Consider the following 6,000-nt stretch of genomic DNA (forward strand, 5'->3'; position numbering starts at 1 on the left):
AAACCAAAGGGGAACATAATACAGAGCTGACCTTCTCTGAAGGGGACTAAAATGTTTGCCTGCCATTGGGCTGGGGGAGGGGAGCGGCTGTTAAACGGCAGTGGACGTGGGTGGCCAGCCAGGGCTCTTTTCTCTGCTCCTTGGACCGCAGTGCTCAGCCACAGCTGGGACGGCACACCCCCTCTGCCGCAGACCCCATGAGGGAGAATGGAGGTGGGAGGAAGAGACTAGAAGGAGAGGAGACCTCCTCTCAGAACGCAGGAAGCAAGGAGACCCAGCCCCTCAGTGTGCAACTCTGAGCCCACAACCCTAACCAGGAGGCTGAGCTCCCAGGTGACCACACACCTGGGGAGGTGCACGCCCTACGCCTGGGTGCAGTTCTGAGAACCGGCTCCAGGGAGAGGTGGCAAGGCCTCGTCACGGGCACAGTGCGCCTGCTCAGACGTGGCCCCAAGCCTGCACGGTCACTGCACAGTGCTCCGTTCCTGTTGCCCCTGCCCCTGCATGTGTGTGTTTCTTTCTTCTCTGTCTTGGTTTCTGATACATGGAAATTCATTGTTACAAACAAATGCCACGGTGGATGTGTTCTGTGTATTTATTTCCTCAGAACAGTTGGGTGTTTCTGGATAACGGTAGGTGCAGGTAAGGTTTTGGTAACGACCCTCCTAAAATACTGTGCCTACTTCTACTTCTTGAAGCAGGGTTCAATGTGTCCATCTCTGTAAAAACTTTTATTTTATTTTTTAAAAGACTTCATTTATTTATTTATTTTTAGAGAGAGGGGAAGAGAGGGAGAAAAAAAAGGTAGAGAAACATCAATGTGTGTGGTTGCTTCTTTCAAGCCCCCCATCGGGGACCTAGCCTGCAACCCAGGCATGTGCCCTGCCTGGGAATTGAACCAGGGACCCTTTGATTCCCAGGCTAGCACTCAATCTACTGAGCCACACCAGCCAGGGCTGTAAAAACTTTTAATAAATACTGATATGATGTCTTAATTTATTTTAGTGTGCCTTTTCCTATCCCTAGTAAAGTTGAGAATCTTACCATGTTCATAGTCTATTTGCATGTTGGGTCTGTGAGTTGTCTGCTCTATCTCATGTTTATATTTTTATTGGATTGTTTACTTTTTCTTATCACGTTGTAGTCATTCTTCAGATATTTTGGATATTGATTAGAATGATTGCTTGTGTTGTCTGTAATAATTGAGGCATATATTTTACCCATTGTTTGTGTTTTAACTTTATTTATGGTATCTTTCATCTTAGAAAGATGTAAAATTTTCATGCAGATAAATATGCCAACAATTTATTTTATAGCTTCTGGGATCTGTTTTATGTTTAGAATAAAATATGAGTTAAATGATAAGCATATTATACAAATATTCCTGTTATTCTAATAATCTGTATGTGTTGTTTTATTTATATTAATCAGGAGTGTGTGTGCATGTGTGTGTTTTAAGGGAATATAAAGTTTCCAATGGAAGGCAAATGTCATGTCACTGTTTAGAAAAAACACTGGTTTTCCCCCAGTTGAAGCAGCATCTTTATTACTTACTACATTTCCGTACAACGTTGGGCCTGCCTTTATTATGTTCCATTGGCCTACTTATCTGCCCACACACACAGCTCACCATTTTAATAACACTGTGATACCTGAAGGGCACCCCCTTTCAACCGTGCTTCCTTTTCTTGTTTTTTTCAAATATGTTTTATTGATTATGCTATTACAGTTGTCTCATTTCCCCGCCTTTGTTCCTCTCCACCCTGTACAGCCCTCCCACCCCATCCCCCTCTTTAGTTCATGTCCATGGGTTGTACATATAAGTTCTTTGGCTTCCCCATTTCCTATACTATTCTTAATCTCCCCTGTCTATTTTCTACCTACCATTTATGCGACTTATTCTCTATACCTTTTCCCCCTCTCTCCCCTCCCACTCCCCTTTTGATAACCCTCCATGTATTCCATTTCTGCAGTTCTGTTCCAGCTCTAGTTGTTTGCTTAGTTTGCTTTTGTTTTTGTTTCAGGTGTGGTTGTTAATAATTGCACGTTTGCTGTCATTTCACTGTACATGTTTTTTATCTTCCTTTTCCTAGATAAGTCCCTTTAACATTTTATATAATAAGGGCTTATTGATGATGAACTCCTTTAACTTGACCTTATCTGGGAAGCACTTTATCTGCCCTTCCATTCTAAATAACAGTTTTGCTGGCTAGAGCAATCTTGGATGTAGGTCCTTGCCTTTCATGACCTGGAATTCTTCTTTCCAGCCACTTCTTTTCTGCAAGGTTTCTTTTGAGAAATAAGCTGATAGTCTAACAGAACTCCTTTGTAGGTAAGTGTCTCCTTTTCTCGCTACTTTTAAGATTCTCTCCTTCTCTTTAATCTTGGCTAATGTAATTATGATGTGCCTTGGTGTGTTCCTCCTTGGATCTCCCTTCTTTGGTTCTTTCTGAGCTTCCTGGACTTCCTGGAAGTCTATGTCCTTCACCAGATTGGGAAAGTTCTCCCTCATCATTTGTATGAGTAAGTTTTCAATTTCTTGGTCTTCCTCTTCTCCTTTTGGCAGCCCTATGATTTGGACATTGGAATATTTAAAGATGTCCTGGAGGTTCATAAACCTCTCCTCATTTTTTTGAATTCTTATTTCTTTATTTTGTTCTAGTTAAATGTTTATTTCTTCCTTCTGCTCCAAAGCATTGATATGAGTCCTGGTTTTCTTCCCATCACTGTTGGTTTCCTGTAGATTTTTCTTTGTTTTACATAATGTGACCTTCATTGCTGCCTGGGTCTTTTTTGTGCTGTCGAAGTACCCAGTGAGTTCCTGGAGCATCCTGAAAACCATTGTTTTGAACTGTGTACCTTGTAGGTTGGCTGTCTCTTTGTTGCTTAGTTGTATGCTTTCTGGAGCTTTGAACTATTCTTTTATTTGGGCCATTTTTTTTTTTTTTTTGTCTCAACACACCTGTGTAGTAAGGGGCAGGCCTTAAGTGTTTACCTGGGTGGGGCAACCCACCTTGCTGCATAGTGATGCTGTATGTGAGGGAGTGTCCAACAGGGAACACTGCAGCTTGCTGCACTCTCTACCGGTTTTCAGTCCCTTCCCCCATTACCCACAAACAAATTAGGTCCTTCTGGTGCTGATTCCTGGGTGGGTGGGGTATGTACATTCTAGGACCCTGTGGGTTTCTCCAGTGGACTCTCCTGTGAGGCTGTGAGTTTCTCCTGCTGCTGCCTCAACCCCCACAGGTTAGAAGCTTTGAGGCTTTATTTCCCCGTGGGGGAGCCTTTGGCGTGTGGTCTGACTTGCTCCCTAGTTATTCCTCCCGGTTATCTGCACGTGAATGTGGGACTGCGCAGTCCCACCACCTAGCCTGGTTGCCAGCCACCACCTTGGCCCTGGTCTTCCAGCCGCTGCCTTGCGGTGAGTCCTTGCTGCCCCTCCTACCAGTCTGGATGAATGTTTGTTCCTTAACTCCTTGGTTGTGGAACTTCCATACAGTTTGATTTTCTTGTTTTAAAGAGATTTTATTTATTTATTTATTTAACAGGGTGTGGTTGCCTCTCTCACGTCCCCTACTGGGGACCTGGCCTGCAACCTAGACATGTGCCCTGACTGGGAATCGAGCTGGTAACCTTTCGGTTCACAGGCCAGTGCTCAGTCCACTGAGCCACACCAGCCAGCCCTGTGCTTCCTTTTCTGGAGTGTCTGAGCTACACAGTCACCTGCCACATAATGATGTTTCATCAACAAGGAATCACAAATACCACAGTGGCCCCATATGTTTATAATGGAGCTGACAAGTTCCTGTTGCCTAGTGATATAGTGACCCAATGCAATGTTACAGCAAAGCACACACCTCCTGTGTTTGTGGTGATGCTGGTGTAAACACGCCTGCTGCTCTGCCGGTCACGTAACAGTGCAGCACGTGCCATCATGTACAGGACACAGCACATGGTAATGATAACAAATGACTATGTTACTGCTTTATGTATATGCTATGCTTTTTATCAATGTTTTCTTTGTTTTTGTTTAAAGATTTTATTTATTTATCTGTAGAGGGGAAGGGAACGAGAGAGGGAGAGAAATATCAATGTATGGTTGCGTCTCGTGCGCCCCTGCTGGGTACTGGCCTGTAACCCAGGCATGTGCCCGAACTGGGAATCGAACCGCAGTTGTTTTGTTCACAGGCCTGCGCTCATTCCACTGAGCTACACCAGCCAGGCATCAAGTTTTTGAGTGAGCTCTTTCTACTTATATGCCATGTTCCACTAGCAGCAGCCTCAGACATCTCCATTCACCATGTGTCTTGATGGCATCGTGTTCTGTGCTTCATTCAGTCTCACATCATTTTGTACAGTGACATGATATACAGGCCTGTAGCCTAGAGCAATAGGCTTTATCACACAGCCTGGGTGTGTGACAGGCTGTAGCATCCGGTTCTGAGTAAGTGCACTCTACGGGGTTCACACAACAGTGAAATCGCCCGACAATGAATTTCTCAGAGTGCATACCTGTCGTTACCTGTTGCTAGACTATATTTATGTATCTTCTCTTCTGTCTAAACTTTGAAATCATCTCTATTTTTTCCAAAATAAACATCTTGGGGTTTGGATTGAAGTGCCACATCTTTGTGGCAGTGTTACAGAAAACAACTCAGCCGCTTTCCGGTGTACAGAGTGGAACTTTATTTTCCATGTGTGGACCCAGAGGAGTCAGTCTCCAAATTCTGGAACTCAATCAGTGGGGAACAATTGTCTATATAGGGTAGGGGCGGTCTGCCACTTGGACCGTTGCTTCTGGCGTGAAAGCAAGAAAGCAGAACTGCTGATAAGAGTTAATACAAATTTCTTTGTTCTTACTCCTCAGTCACTTAGTTACTTGCTCTCCCTGATCCTGTTGACTCAGCTGTGAACCCCCTCCTGAGCAGGTTATTAGTCATTACATTCATCCTATTGATTTAATGGCCAGCTCCCCTCCTGGGAAGGCCATTACATTTCCCCCTTTTGATGCTTGACAGTGCTGTTGACTGCTCTAGCATCACTTTATGGTTATTCTTGTACGTCAGGAGGCTGTTGTAATTTCTGATAACGGTCTCGCTGGAGGGACAGGATCCTGGCAGTTGCCCTGCGGGTAACTGTTGCTTCTAAGTTCTGGACTATGATCCACAGGATACAGGTTTAAGCCGAAGCTTAAACCTAAGAAGATAATAATTAGGAGTCCTAGAAAGGGAACTAGCTACTGGAGCCAGGCTTGAGGACTTATTCCTCAATTTCTCTAATTCTAACTTTGTGTTTCTTTGGTGCAGTGGTTTATATTCTCTCTGATTTCTTTAACTTTCTTAGTTATGATCCCTGACTGATTTACATAGTAGCAACATTCCTCTCTTAGGTATGTATAGGTCCCCCCTTTCTCTGGATTCAGAGCTTTAATGAGGTTTCTTTCCTCATTATTTTTCTGCTCCTGTGATTTACTACCAGGGAGGGGTCCTGAAACCCCTCTTTCCTTCTGGAATTATATAAAGGACAATGGACGAAGGTCTCATTTTCTTGTAACTACTTCTGGCTGGACATGGAGGTTGTCCTACCTACCCTTGGGTCAGGGTTACCCTGAAAGAGGAGAGGGGTGGTGCAGCATGGAGGGTGTCCTTCCTGCAAGGGGAAGGACCTTACAGGGTCCTGGTCAGTTGGCTGTCACCAGGATGTCGCAGGCTTGGTCTCCAAAGGCTGGCATTACTGGACTGTTGGCCTTCTGATCAGGTCATGTTCTGGAGGTGACAGATTAGGCAAGAAATTGGGAGCACAATTAAATCATAACTATTACATGACAAAGGCAGGGACTTTAGTAAAGAATGGCTTATCTAGTGGAAGGTGTACAAGGCATACTACACCTATCCCAGACTCTTGTGGCCCACTATACTTCACTTGGGCTGAGGGGAATACATTAGGATTTTCCTCCTTTTAGATTTCTGAGTCCTTTCTGTCTAAGCTATCAAGACAGAA

Source organism: Artibeus jamaicensis, unplaced genomic scaffold, assembly GCF_021234435.1.
Source record: "Artibeus jamaicensis isolate MK-2021 breed Jamaican fruit bat unplaced genomic scaffold, CSHL_Jam_final contig_1085, whole genome shotgun sequence".
NCBI classification, from domain to species: domain Eukaryota; kingdom Metazoa; phylum Chordata; class Mammalia; order Chiroptera; family Phyllostomidae; genus Artibeus; species Artibeus jamaicensis.